The following is a 13,464-nucleotide window of genomic DNA, read 5'->3' on the forward strand; positions in this document are numbered from 1 at the left end:
CTGGCGCACTTATGCTCTCCGTCTCTCTCGTCCTGCTGCTGCCAGGAAGAGGCCGAGAAGCTGCAGTTTCTGGCCGACGTCTGCATCCTCTGCAGAGGCGCCAGCACGGATGTCTTGCTGCGGGTCCTGCTTTTCCTGTGCAGGGTGGATCTGGCAAAGGCAATCGAGGTGAGGGTGCAGGCCGGGGCCTGGGGGAGTGGGCAAGCCTAGCCGGGCACTGGCACACCAGGGAGGCCAGGACTGGGGTGCGTGAGCGTGGGAAGGTGGGGAGCCCTTGCTCGTGAGCACAGCGCTGCCCACTGCAGGGCTCCAGAAGCCACTGAGAGCGGGGCGACGAGGGGGCTGCCCTGGGTGCCAGCGCTGGGGTGCGACGGGGGCACCTGGGCTCTGCCAGCCTGGCAGGCTCCTCGCTGGCTGCTGACAGCTCCCACGCCGCGTCCTCGCTGCGCTCTCCAGGTGCTGTTGCGAGAGGAGCCCGTGGAGCAGCTGAGCACTGCGGTGCGGCAGCAAGCCTTCCTCGCCATCGCTGCAATGAGGTAGCTGCCCCAGCCCCTGCCTTGCTCAAGGCCTCCACAGCCTACGGACCTGACGGCACCAGCTGCAGCTGGGCGGCATCTCCCGTTCGGGGGCAGTCTGAGCGAGGCGTCTGCGGGGCCTCTGCTCTCCCCTGCACGGGCCTTGACAGTGCTGGAGACGGGAGGGCAGAGAGGGCCCCGGGGCCCTGTCCAGTGTCTCTGGACTTTGCTCACGAAGGCTGAGGCAGGAGATGCAGAGGGTATCGGGCACATGCTGCTGGACCGTCCTCTGTCCCTGGGCCAGCATCACAGGAGGAAGAGGCGCCTCCCCAGGGGCCTCCCCACCTCGCAGCCCTAGCAGCATAGGCTCTGCCGCCCACGAGCTCTGGAGGTGCCACTGTCAGCCCCCGGCTCTGAGCAGCGCCTCTCCCTCCTTGCAGCAAAGCGAAGCTGGTGCTAGATGGCAACCAGAAGACAAGCCTCCTCCAGTCCTGCTTCTGCGCGGTCTTCTTCCTTCCTCCCACAGAACACATGCAGAGCTTGCAGGCTGCCCTCTACTCCAAGGTACGCCCTGGCCGAGGGCTGCAGAGCCCGACAGTCCCCCTGGGCTGGTCCCCGGCTGCTCTGTGCCGAGAGATGAACGCAAGCTCCAAGCCAGAGCAGCACTGCAGCGCGGCTTCCCCACCCTCGTGCCTTTTCCCCCTTGCCCTGCCGATGACCCCGTGTAGTGTCGCCAAGCTGGTCCTCGTGCGGCAGCTCCTCTGCCCTAAGCCTCTCCCTGGGCACCGCAGGGCCCTGGGTGGCCCCCTCAGGCTGCAGGGATTCAAGCCCCTCTCCTGCAGGCAGGGGGCTCCAGGGAAGAAGTGCCACAAGCCTCTGTCTTCCTTGCAGACGCTGGCTGCCCTGGACAGCATGCTGCAGGCGCTGGTGCTCACATGTCTCTCGCCTGCTCTCCTGGAGCTGCAGAACATCCTGCAGGTGTGGCATTTACGCAAAGAGTGGCCTTCACAGGGACTGACTGTTTCTCACCCCAAAACAAAGGGACTCTCTGGAGGGGACCTCCCTCTGCTCGGCCCCGCAGCGCTAGGGGCAGAGAGCATGCTGCAGGGAGAGGAGCGTCTCCCTCGGGGGAGCGAGGCTTCCCCACCGTGCTCTTCTGCAAGCCCAGTGTCTCCTGGCTGCAGTCAAGAGTCCTTTCTTGCCCACCCGACTCCTGCAGGGGAAGGCAAAGCCCTAACCCCTGCCCCTCCGCGACAGGAGGGCCCAGCGGGCCCTTTCTGGCAAGCAGCAGAGGCTGCAGGAGCCACGGGAGCCTGCTGCCTGCCCGGCTCCAGCCGCTCAGCCGAGGGGACTTGTCCCTAGTTGGGGGGGACTCGCAAGGCAAGAACCCACTTACGGGCTTTGCTCCTGCTCCCAGGAGCTGAAGGGCAAAGCCGACCGGGCATCAGCAGAGCTGCCTCGCTTGCAGCAGCTGGCAGGTCACCACGCAGACCAGCAGCTTTTCTCCTCCCAGGTCCTGCTGCCCTTCCTCCGGTCCAAGCAAGCAGCCACGCGCCAGAGGGCTGTGGGGCGCATTGCCGAGCTCACGCAGCTCCTGGTCATCCCTCCCTTGCTCAAGGTAAGCCGCCTCAGGTCCAGGCAACCTCCAGCCGCCCCATCACCCCTCCATGGTGCTCCGGAGCCTTCTGCAGCTCCGCGCTGCCTCCAAGGGAAGCCTGGCTACAAGGTAGGGCACTCAGCAAGGCCCTGCCCTGAAGCTATGCTCTTGGCCATGCCTCGGTGGGCTTCCTTCTGCAGGCCCTGCTCTCTCAGACGCCACCTCTGCTCGCAGCCCTCCTGGGCAGGGCAGCACTGCCCTGGGCACACGCTGTGGGCCCAACAGCTCTGGCAGCCCTCCCTGCCCAGCCCCTTTGGTAGGCCCTCCACAGCTCCCGCTCACCTGCGGTCCAGTCACGGCTTAAACGTGGCCTCGGGGCTTTGGTGGCAAGCAGCACCCTTCAGCCCTGCCTCCCTCCCCCAGGTCCGCTCGCCCTTGGAAAGAAGCAGTGACGGCCCTGACGACTGCAGAAGGAAGCAGTTCTCCATCCTGGGCGGGCTGGTGGGACACGTCATCCTGTGCTGTGCCTGCCAGGACCAAGGCACCAGTCACGGAGCTGCAGAAGCTCTTCACCACCTGTACACCTTCATCCTACAGGAAGAAAGTAAGAGAAGCGGCCGCAGGCTGAGTCCTTCCACACACGCACAGAGCCAGGCAAGGCCAGGCAAGACACCGCGCTGCCTCAGCCACTCTCTGCAGCAGCAGCAAAGAGCCAGAAACTCCTGCATTGTAGGCGCAGGGCAAGCACTGCGTAAAGGCCAGGGCCCACAGAGCCCAGGCTCAGTGTAGCGGGCCCGTAAGCAGGAGGCCATGGGGGATGTGACCTGTAGCCAGCTCTCTGCGGAGAGAGGGGGCATGCACACACTGTTTAATAAACAGCAGCCACCTCCTAGACTTCACGCAGGGCCGTCAGCTGCCTTGCTGGAATCCCTCGCCCGCTTACCAACGGGCTGGAAAACCTTCAGCAGCCCCTGCTCCTCTTAGGGCTTGTGTCTTGCTTCCTACTAGAACGGCTGCTCAAACGCATCTGCCTTGTGGTAGTCTTAAAAGCCGTTTCCCCTCCCACCTGCCTTGCGATAGGCCCAGGACTTCCCCGGAAAGCCTGCTCCCCATCCATTTCTGGCACGCCTGCTTTCTCTGCCAGCAACGTTTCTTGCTGAGGCCTGCAGGGTACCACCTCTGAGTCACCATCCTCCCTCCTAATTGCCCTGTGTCTCCCCTCCTGTCCAGGCATGGAGCTGTCCCACGATAGCCCAAAGCACCTGCAGATCCAAAAGGACAGGGAAGAGGCAAAAAGCCGCCTTTGGCCGCCCAACGACGTTAGGGAAATCACGGCGGTAAGGAGCGTCTCCGTTGCTGGGACTGCCGGCCGTGGGGTCAGCACGATGCTCAGATGGACAGAAGGACCCTTTGACAGGGGGACTAACGGGTGCTTGCCATCATCGGGCAGGGGGCTCGCCTTGTTCTTGAGCATGGACTAGCCACAAGTTTGTGGCCTGGCCCCCTCCCCCCCCCACCAGAGCTCTGCTTCCCCACAGCAGCAGCACAGGGGCACCCTGAGCCCAGCCGCCCACTTCCTGCCTGGGGCCATCACCCAGCCCAGCTCAACCCCTGCTCCTGGCTCTCCTGGCAGCACAGAGCCAGCACTGCCACACGCTTCTCTCCAGAGCCGCTCTCACTGCTCAGCTGGGCAGCAGCCAGCAGCACGAGGGCACTGCGTGTGATGCATCTCTCTTCCCTGCCTCCTTTCTGCTCTAGATGTTTGCAAAATACCTCCAGGCCTCGGAGAGAGCAGATCTCATTGTCGTAGCCATCAGGGCCATGAGCTGCTCCAGTGCCTTTGTCACACAGGCAGCCGCTCACATGCTGGATGTGCTGGTGACAGAGGACGCCTCTCAGCTGAAGCACGTAAGTCGCCTGCGGCTGGCATGGCCGGGGCTCGAGCCCTGCAGGGCATTGTTTTTCCTCTGGATGCAGGTCTCCCCCCCAGGCACCTAAGAGCCTTTGAGGCCAGCACGGAGCAGTGGGAAGGGAAGCAGTTGTCGGTGGGAGCTGGAGAAATGCCTCCCTCCATGCCATGTGCCCTGCAGGTGGCCAACATCATGAGGTGCATGTGCAGCTGCCTGATGGCCATCAAAGAGGCGCCTGCCCGGCACAGCGTGAACAGGGCTCTTCTGGAGCTGACCTGCGCACACCCTCACGAGGCAGTCCTGAGCCTCTTGTACTGTTCGCCAGCATGCAACAGGTACGGGGCTCAGCTGCCTGCAGGGCTCAGGGCCCAGCAGCCTTGGGAGCTCATGCCATGGGGGCTACCAGAGAGGTGGAGATCTCCAGGACCCCTGCTGAGGGACTGGCCCCAGTGCTGGTGCATGAGCCAGGGCTGCAGCAGGCAGAGGTGATCAGGCCTGCCTGGAGCGCTGATCAAGTGAGCTGCAGAGCCTGGCTACTTGGTGCCTGCCTGCCCCATAAGGAACTGCAGCTTGGCCACGTGCTGCTGGTGGGGCAGGGCGCACTGGCTGTTGCTAGCAAAGGGCAGTGGGCAGAGGCAGGGCTGGTGGCCAGCCTGGGCCCTCCAGGGCAGCCAGGCCACGGCGCACCCAAGGCAGCCTGCTGACAGAGCGCTCGGGGCCTACAGCGCTGCCAAGGCCATGTGGCGGGTGATGGTCTCAGAGCCCGGCGCTGCAGAGAAGGTGCTGCCTGAACTACTGAGGCTGCTGGAGGACTCGCCAGTGGACAAGACATCCGCCTGCATCAGCAACAACGCGGGCATCCTTTCGTGGGCTGTGAGTTTCCAGGCGAGGCCTCCATCACCTTCAGGGCTGCGCTTGCCTCCCCAGGCAAGAGGCAGCGCTCCCTTTCGCCTTCCCCATCTGCCCCCCAAGCTGGCACCTCCCACAGGGCGCACACACCTCAAGGCCATGGCCAGCAGGGCTCTGCCCAGCGTCTAGCCTCTGCTGGGCCAGTACACTGGGCTGCCAAGCACCGCCTGGAGCCCTGCGCGCACAAGCACGAGGCCTGCCTGGGCAGCTCTCTGGCCTCCTGGGTCTCTGCATCTCCTGGCCTTCCTCAGCAGGCTGGAAGCTTGTGTTAGGGGCAGGCTTAGCAGTTGGGGCCGGGCTCAGGGCCAGGCAGGGCCCACGCACAGCCCAAGCAGGCTGCAAGGGCTGACACAGGAGATACGCGAGAGCCGCCCCCCAGGTTGATGTCCATGCCCACGCAGGGAGGCTCGATGGGCCCATGTCACAAACAGGAGCTGAGCCTCAAGAGCTTCCATGACTTAGCCCTGCCCAGACAGCCAGGCCGCGCGCACACTGCGCTGCATCTGCTGGGGCACAGGGCACCACCTGAGCCTCACGCCCCAAGCTCGGCCAGGGCAACACCATCTCACCATTGACAACTGTCTCTTGGGTGTTTGTTGCAGGCAACCAGGGCGCTGCACGAGATTCTCCATCAGCCCCTCTGCCCCCAGGAGGTGAAGCTCTTTTTCCCCCAACTCCTCCTGGCACTGCTCTTCCGCATTTCCCTCGCTCTCGAGATGATGCCAGAGGAGGTTGCTGTCTTCTGGGGGGAATGCCAACAGCATCAGGCTGCTGCCTCCAGCCCCACCAGGTACTGCCTCCCACTTCCCCCACCTCTGCCCTGCACCTGGAGCCAAGGCCAGGGCTCCCAGGGTGACCTGGCCTTTCCTCTGCGGGCAGGTGCGCAGCAGAGGCCATGAAAGCACTGCTCTGCTGGGCTAACTACAAGAGCCAAGTGCTTGCCATGGAGAGCAAGGGCGCCTGGGACATGCTCCTCACTGCCGCCACCCACCACTGCGGAGTGGCTTTGCTGGCCATGTGAGAGCCCCCTCCTCCCCGCTCTCCCCTAGCCCTTCTCCCCACTGGTGGGACACCCTATACAATCCCCTTCCTCGTGGCTGACAGGCCGGCCCCAGCTCTCCACAAAGGAGCTGCACTCTCAGCCCTTGTCACTGAGGGATGGCACAGGGGAACGGCAAAGGGCTGGGTGGGCGGGTGTGTGTGTGTGTGTGTGTGGGGGGGGGGGTCTCTCTGTCACAGCCCAGCTCTGAGAGCTCCTGGAGGAGAGCTGGTGTTACCAGGCACAAAAGAGGGTGATGCACAGCAGCAGTTGCCTCCCCCACCCCCACCCCGGGCAGCCCAGCAGGGAAGGGGCAGGAGGCACAGGGGAACACTGCAAGAGCCCGCGGGGTGGGGGCACGGGGCATGACTCCACAGTGCGCAGGACATGGGCTGTGCTGCAAGGCAGACTTCAGGGCAGGAAGGGAGCTTCTCCAGCCTCCTCCACCAAAATTAGCCTCCTCATGTTGGGCACTGCCTTTCTAATGGCAAGCTGGGGTGGCAAGACACCACACCTCCAGGAGCAAATGCTGCTGCCTGCTGGAGTTGAGCACAAACATGGCCTCACCCTGCCTGGCCTGGCCTGTGGGAGAACACCTAGACTGGGCAGTGCCATCCCACAAGAGGTTGGCCTGCCCTGCTCAAGGCCAACACTACCTTCTTCCCCCTGCCAGAGAGATGAGGAAGGCCCCCAGGCCCCAGCGTGCCTACATCTTCTACCACCTGCTAGAGCTGCTCAGCAGGGAGAAGCCCTCCCATGAGATCCCTGCTATGGCTTTCCTCGTCGAGGTGAGCTCAGTGGCCAGCGGTGCATCTCTGGGGTGCCTCAAACCACTCTGCTCTCTTGTGCCCACCACTGCACAGTGGGTGGCAATGAATGGAGCAGGGTGGTGGGTGCACTCCGAGCAGTACCTCGGTCCATTTCTGGTGGGGTAATGCTTGCCACTACCTGTATTTCCTATCTATCTGCTTTGTGCCTGCTCTCCCTACTCAACTGCTCCTCAGAGGCATGACAGTAAGAGGCTGCAGCTGGTGGCCAGGCCTGGAGGAACAAGCGAGCTAGCTGCACAGCGTGCCCTGAGGCACAGGACAGGGCCACAGGGGCTCTCGCAACCACTGCTGCCTTCAGGCTGGCCCTTGCCCGGGTCTGGTGGCCTTGCCCTCAGCTGGTGGTTGGATCCAGCACTGCAGGATATGGGGAGTCCTGCCAGCTTTGTCAGTCTGCCACTGCTGTGTGTGTTTCAGCTGCTGGGCTGTGCTGACCTCAGAGGAGAGGACCATCACATCCTGAACCTCTTCCTGAGATACCTGCAAAGCCAGAGCTCGGTGATGCGCAGGCTGGTGTTCAGGGGCCTCCTCAGGCTGTGGGAGAGACCTGAGATGGTGAGCGAGCGGGGACAGCCAGCTGAAGCCATGCCAGGGGCCTGGGGCTGGGCAACTCAGTAGCTTACAACTCAGGAGCTGTCCTCTTCCTCTGCCCACTTTGGGAGTCCTTTGGGACAGGGCCCTGGCTCTGCTGCACAAGGAGAAAGGCACCGGTGCCGGCGGCAGACCCTGGCCCTGCACCAAGCAAGCCACCTCCAAACCACCTCAGTCACGAGATGCTGTGCTGAAGGAAGTTGCCTTTCCCACAGGCAAGGAAAATGCAGGCCCTGGTGCCAGTCCTCATGGAGAGCCTGCAGGATGCAGACAGGGACATCCGCGAGAAGGCCCTAGCTCTGCTCAGCAGCATGATCCATCTCCTGGACGGGCAGAGGGCCAGCCTCATCGTTCCGCAGCTGGCTGAGAAACTCTTGCCACTCTTCGATGATGTAAGGCTCGGGGGACAGTCGGGGGCCCACTGGGTCCCCCAGGATCTGATGCGGATGGCCGACCCAGGCTGCTCCAGCCACATTGAGCCCCAAGTGGTTTTGGAGCAGCCAGGGCTGAGCTCCTCTCCTCTTCCCACCAGGAGTCCGGCTGCGTCAGAAACCTCTCCATCAACCTCCTGAAAGATACGATGACAATGGTAGCAGGCACCACAAGAAAACTGATGAGGAAGCAAGTGCAGAGGAGCCTGCTCCTCCTCCTCTTCCACTTGCACGACCAGGTCCAGAGCGTGGCCCAGGTGTGGATTTCTGACCTGACCAGTCATTGCGGGAGGGCAATGCTGACCCCCTCCCCACCTTGGCTGGGCCTCAGCATCAAGAGCAAAGGCTGCCGGCAGTCGCTCCCTTTGAACGGGTGTTACCTTGAGGCCCAACCTCCGGAGGCCCTGAGGAGGGCACAGAGCCTCCTCCCTGTCTCTACCAAGCCACCCACTGCCCTGCCTTCATCCTCCTGCCATGCCTCTTCCTGCACAGATGGACAGAGAGCTGAGGTCCCCTCACAGCCCCGCTCCCTCCCTACAGCCCTCCACCAGTGCGGGCCATAGCAAGAGCCCCGGCAGGCCCAGAGAAGCTGGCCATTTCCCAGAGCTCCTCTACCTGCTCCAACAAGGCTCGGCAGCCATCCATGGCCAAAACAGCCTAAGCACTCGAGGCCCCACAGGCTTCCCAGCTGTCCCTGCAGGAGTCAAAAAACCAGGGTTATGATCTCCCCATCACGGCCCTCCTCCCCTCCCACCCCACCATGCTCTGCCCAGGGGACACCCAGGTAGAGGGGTGCAGCTTGTCTAAGGCATGACCACCACAGCAACAGAGTTCACCCTACCCATGGCCAGGGCACTTGGCCCCTGCAGAGGGGCGCAGCACCCTCAAGGGGTTGTGAGAGCCAGCACGTTGCCCAGCCTCCCCCAGCCTGGGGAGGGCAGAGACACACAGACTTGCAATCAGGGCAGAGGACCAGCCCTGCATCCCAGCTACCAAGCTCTGGAGCCTGGCCACAAGGCAACAGCAACTGAGCAGGACAGGGAGCCCAGCACCCTGCTGGGAAGCCCCAGGGGAGACTCTTCTGCCCGAGTCCTGCACTGGCGTCGCTGGGACTGCAGCACTTCAGCCTCCTCCTGGCTTTGGCTACAGCTCAGCACCTCTTGGCCATCTCTGTCCTGCTGCCCTGGCAGCATAAGGCGCCTGAGATGGTGGTTGCCTCACATCTCTGCCTGGGACACTGAACCCAGTGGCAGACTTGGCGCCCAGCTGCGGCATTTTCCCACCACGGGCTAAGAAAGGCTCTGAGCCTCACCACAAGGATGGGGGCACAGGATCTCCTCCCTTGGGCCACGGTGGCATCTCTCACTCTCTGCTGCTGTGCAGGCCTCTCAGGAAGCCCTCCTGGGCGCTGCCAAGTTCCTGAAATGGCAGCAGCTCACCTACCTCACCGAGACAGGACAGACAAGGCGCATCAGCGAGTACCTGGTAAGCACAGCCCCAAAGCACCCAGCCTGCATAAGGCCTGGGCCCCTCCAGGCCCAGTGTATAGTGCAGGCAGCTGTGCCCCTCGCTCACCTCTGGCATGCTCAGGCAACTCCAGCCCACCTGGCACCTCATCATCCCTGGGGAACACTGTGGCCTCTGCTCCCTCCAAACCCGAGCGCTACGCGCCTCCTGGCCGGGCACCGTGAACGCCCTGGCAGGGGAAGGAAGGGGAGACTGCTCCTAGGTGGAGGTGCTGGCCAGCTGAGTGGGGAGGCTCGGCACCAGCCACCAACCCTTGTGCTCTCCCCAGCTGGCAAAGGAGAACAACAGAGCAGAATACCTGCGCCAGAGCCTGCGCTACCTGCAGAGCCCGCAGGAGCCCTTGCAAGAGGAAGCCGTGAGGTTCCTTGGTGAGCCACAACCCCTGCTGGGGTCCCTCCTCTCTGTCCCAGGGCAGCTTGGCCCCAGCCCTGGCTTTTGGGCTGGCAGCCAAAAGCAGGGCTGGGAAGGAGCTCTGCTGCTGGCAGTGCGCTGGGGAGCGGGATTTGTGACAGGCTCTGTGTGTGCCTAGGGCTCATTGGACGGCAGATGAGGGAGCAGGATGAGGAGAAGCTGCAGCACATTTGCAAGGGTGAGTGAGGGCAGTGGCAGGTCAGCCAGGGAGGAAGACACACCCTGGGCAGTGAGCACCAATCCCCACCCCCAGGCAAGCAGGGCTCTGCTCCCCCCTCACGCAGCAGGGGCCTTGGGGGGAGAGGAGAGAGAGAGAGACTTCAGGGGCCCTTGGGACATTCCTGGCCAGACACTTGCAGCTGAGCCATTTGTCCCCCCACTTCCTCCTGGCCATGGGAAGAGCTAGGTGGGACCGGCCCTGGCAGCAGGGGAGGGGAAGCCTGGGGTCTGCGCAGATCCAGGGGGGTTGATCTCTGCTCTGGTCCTTGCTCTTTCAGCCCTTGAAACCTTGCAGAAGAGGGCCAGGCCCTCCACTTGTTCGCTGGTGGCCCAAACCATCCTGATCCTGAGAGCTTCAAGGACAAAGTCTCCAGCCAGAGCCAGCCAAGGAACCCTCTCCTCCTGGATCAGGAACAAGTGGCAGAGGTGGCAGCGGCCTCTAAGACACAGCAGTCTTTGCTGCTGCACCTCTGCTCACTTCTGAGCCTGGCCTGCTCAGCCCATGGCCGCCACCTGAGCGCGCAAGGAACTCTGGGGGCTTCCTGGCCTCTCTGCCGCTGCCAGGCCACCCTGTGCTTGTTAGAGAAGGACATGGTAACTCAGATGGTAACTAGCTTAGCACAAGTCTAACCCTTGCTTAGCACTAGCATCTCAAGTGAACAAAGCCTGCAAGCCTCCAGGCCCAACTGTCAACAAACTCGAGAATCATTGCTGGCCACAAAACCACAAGGTCAGTTCAAATCAGCTAATGAGGACACACAACTACCTAATGAGGACATACAACAGGATGCATGCAGGAGACCAGACGGGATGCACCTGGGTGGTGGTTCACCTCTGAGAGGACAAGGGACCATGGAAGACAAGGACATGGCAACCAGCCCGGGATGTAGGCCAAGACCAATCAGAAAGAGAGAGACCACCAACTCAGTAGAAACTGAACAAGACCTTCCCTGGCAGGCAGGGAAATAAGACTGTAAAGAATCTCTTTGTTCGGGGTCCCTCCTTAGAGGCATCCACCTCAAGCTCTTGCTTTGCTCTACCACCAACAAATAATCAATTCCTTTTGCTGCTAGACCTGTGCGAGACTCTACTCCTTGGAAACCTAGGCTCAAACTGTTTCCATAGCACTGCTACACTTTCCCCAAAGCAGCAGCCCTGCCTCTTCACCACATGTTGGGATCTTTTCTTGGTGGAAACTAAACGGCAGAAAACTCAGGCCCTGAAGGAATCAGGATCATCCCGAGAGAGCTAGGACATGCACTCTTCCCGCCGGAACACGCTCACACACTGCGTCTTTGCCACAAAGCGCCAGCTACTCTGCTGGGGTGCAAAACCAAGAGGCAAGAAGAAAAGCTTTCGCGTCCCCTGCTCTCTCCAGAGACGTGGTGGAGCAAGAGCAGGCCTCGCGCTCTGCAGGGCTTGGCATTGCCCATTTGTTGCCTCAAGCGCTCCATGCTGAGATGGAGGGCAACCAGGGCAGATCCCAGCAGAAAGGTCCTCCCGCGGGGTCAGACCCTGTTCTAAACGCCCCCTCACCTTAGGGCATGCAAGAGCATCTTTCTCCAGCTGGCCTCTGCCTCAATGCTGGAGAGGAGAAGCTGGCAACGAATTGTGGGAGAAGGACTTTTTCCAAAAAGGGGCCGCAGGAGCAGGTGAACTGGTCATGCTGACCTTGTTGAACCATAGCTGATGTACTATTAGCCTCTTACCTTCACTGTTACCTGGAAAGCTGAGGGCAAGACGATACAGCTCTTCAAAAGCTACCTCCTTGCTGATGTGTAGACTATCTATCTTCGACAACAAACACAAGCTAATCAAGGTTGGCTTCCAACACTAGGGAAGAGAATCTTAGGTTCAACATTTTCAAATGTTAGCTTAGATGTTTATTATGCTCCTGCCATCATCAGCCCCTCTCAAAGTAGGCTTATTTACAGATGTCTCCAACCACTGCCACTTTTAGGGCTTCCAATGCATGTTTCCAGGGCCTAGCCCCTACAAGGACAACTCCTTAGCTGACGTTTCAGACACATAACTGCAGAGGGTATTCAGCTAGAGACATACATACAAATACACACCCAGAAACCAAGACAAGCAACTTGAAATGAATACAGAGAGCTTGTTTTCTGCTCGTTAACATGTATCCTGGAAGAAGGACTGAGGGTGCCAGCACACTAAGCAAAGCTTCTCTACCAAGAGAGAAGTCTCAAAGCATGGCTGGGTACTAGGTCACAATATCTCTTCCAGTGCTGCCTCCTTAGCAAACAGGAGAGAATACGCCCTTACCCTCCCACCCCCCCCTCCCAGTGAAGAAGCCCTGAAACAAAGAAAGTTGGATTATTTCTTACTAGAAAATTCTACCCAATGGGGCACGTTTGGCTGAGAGCGCTCAGTTCCAGGAACTCGCTTGCATTACTTTTTGGCCTTAGTACTCACGTACACTAGAGGATAACACTATTCCTTTTCGCTTTAGGGCTAATCACCACCAATGTACTTGTCTGGGCGAGAGAAAACTCATCGGAATACTTTCTACTAGTAGCACTCAAATTTCACTGCACCTGTTACCATCTCACTACTGCCCCCTCTCCCAAAATTCCTCCACAATGCCTTCCAAAGGAGAAGGCACAAAGAAAGTTAGCTGCTTTACTTATCCCACAGCTTGGAGCCCATCTGTGAAGGATGATAGATCCGAGGACCCCCCTCTCCCCCCCATACACGGGAGGAATGCTGTCAAGAGAAGCAGAGACTCTGCGCCCTTTAGGGCTCACAGGAGAGGATGGAGTGATTTACCATAGTTTTGGCCAAGGACGCTAACATCACCTCAACAAAGGACACTGCAAGATGCCTTTGTTCTAGACAAACTGCCTACATCAGCTAAGCGTAAACACTCCTCCTGTAACTGTCTGGCCCACTCCTCCTAGGTATAGGCAGCTATTGATGACTCTCAACACACTGAAATATAGGCCCAGGACGGCAGCAGTGGCTTCGAGAAGCAAAGGCACAGAGTACAGCTTAGAGACGTGCAGGCCTGAAGCGATAAGGCATGGGACACAGACTCGGCACTGGAGACCTCCTGGCTATAAACTACTCAGCCAGGCGAGGATGGGGAGCGCATACGTGGTTCAGCCCAACACGAAGTCTACAAACCCAACAAGGAACAAAGGAACTCTGAAGAGAGCAGCAGGCTTGAGCTGCTTTCAACCCCCATTTTCCTTCCTGGCCACTGGACACACTCGGTGTCGCGACAACGAGGATATTCTAGAGACCGGTCAGGAGACTGATGCTGGGATTCAACTGGATATTGCAATTGCTGTGCTCTGCTAGGCGTATGCTGTTCTTTCAGTGCACTGCTGGGACACTGTGCTCAATCAAAATCCTGTGCGACTTCAACACAATTCAAATAAGTACACTTCCTATTAAGCATTAAACCCTCCACACGTGGAATATTAAAAAAACCCAGAGCATTGGACTCTGACATGAAGTCAGAAGTG

This window comes from Struthio camelus, chromosome 5, assembly GCF_040807025.1.
Source record: "Struthio camelus isolate bStrCam1 chromosome 5, bStrCam1.hap1, whole genome shotgun sequence".
NCBI lineage: Eukaryota > Metazoa > Chordata > Aves > Struthioniformes > Struthionidae > Struthio > Struthio camelus.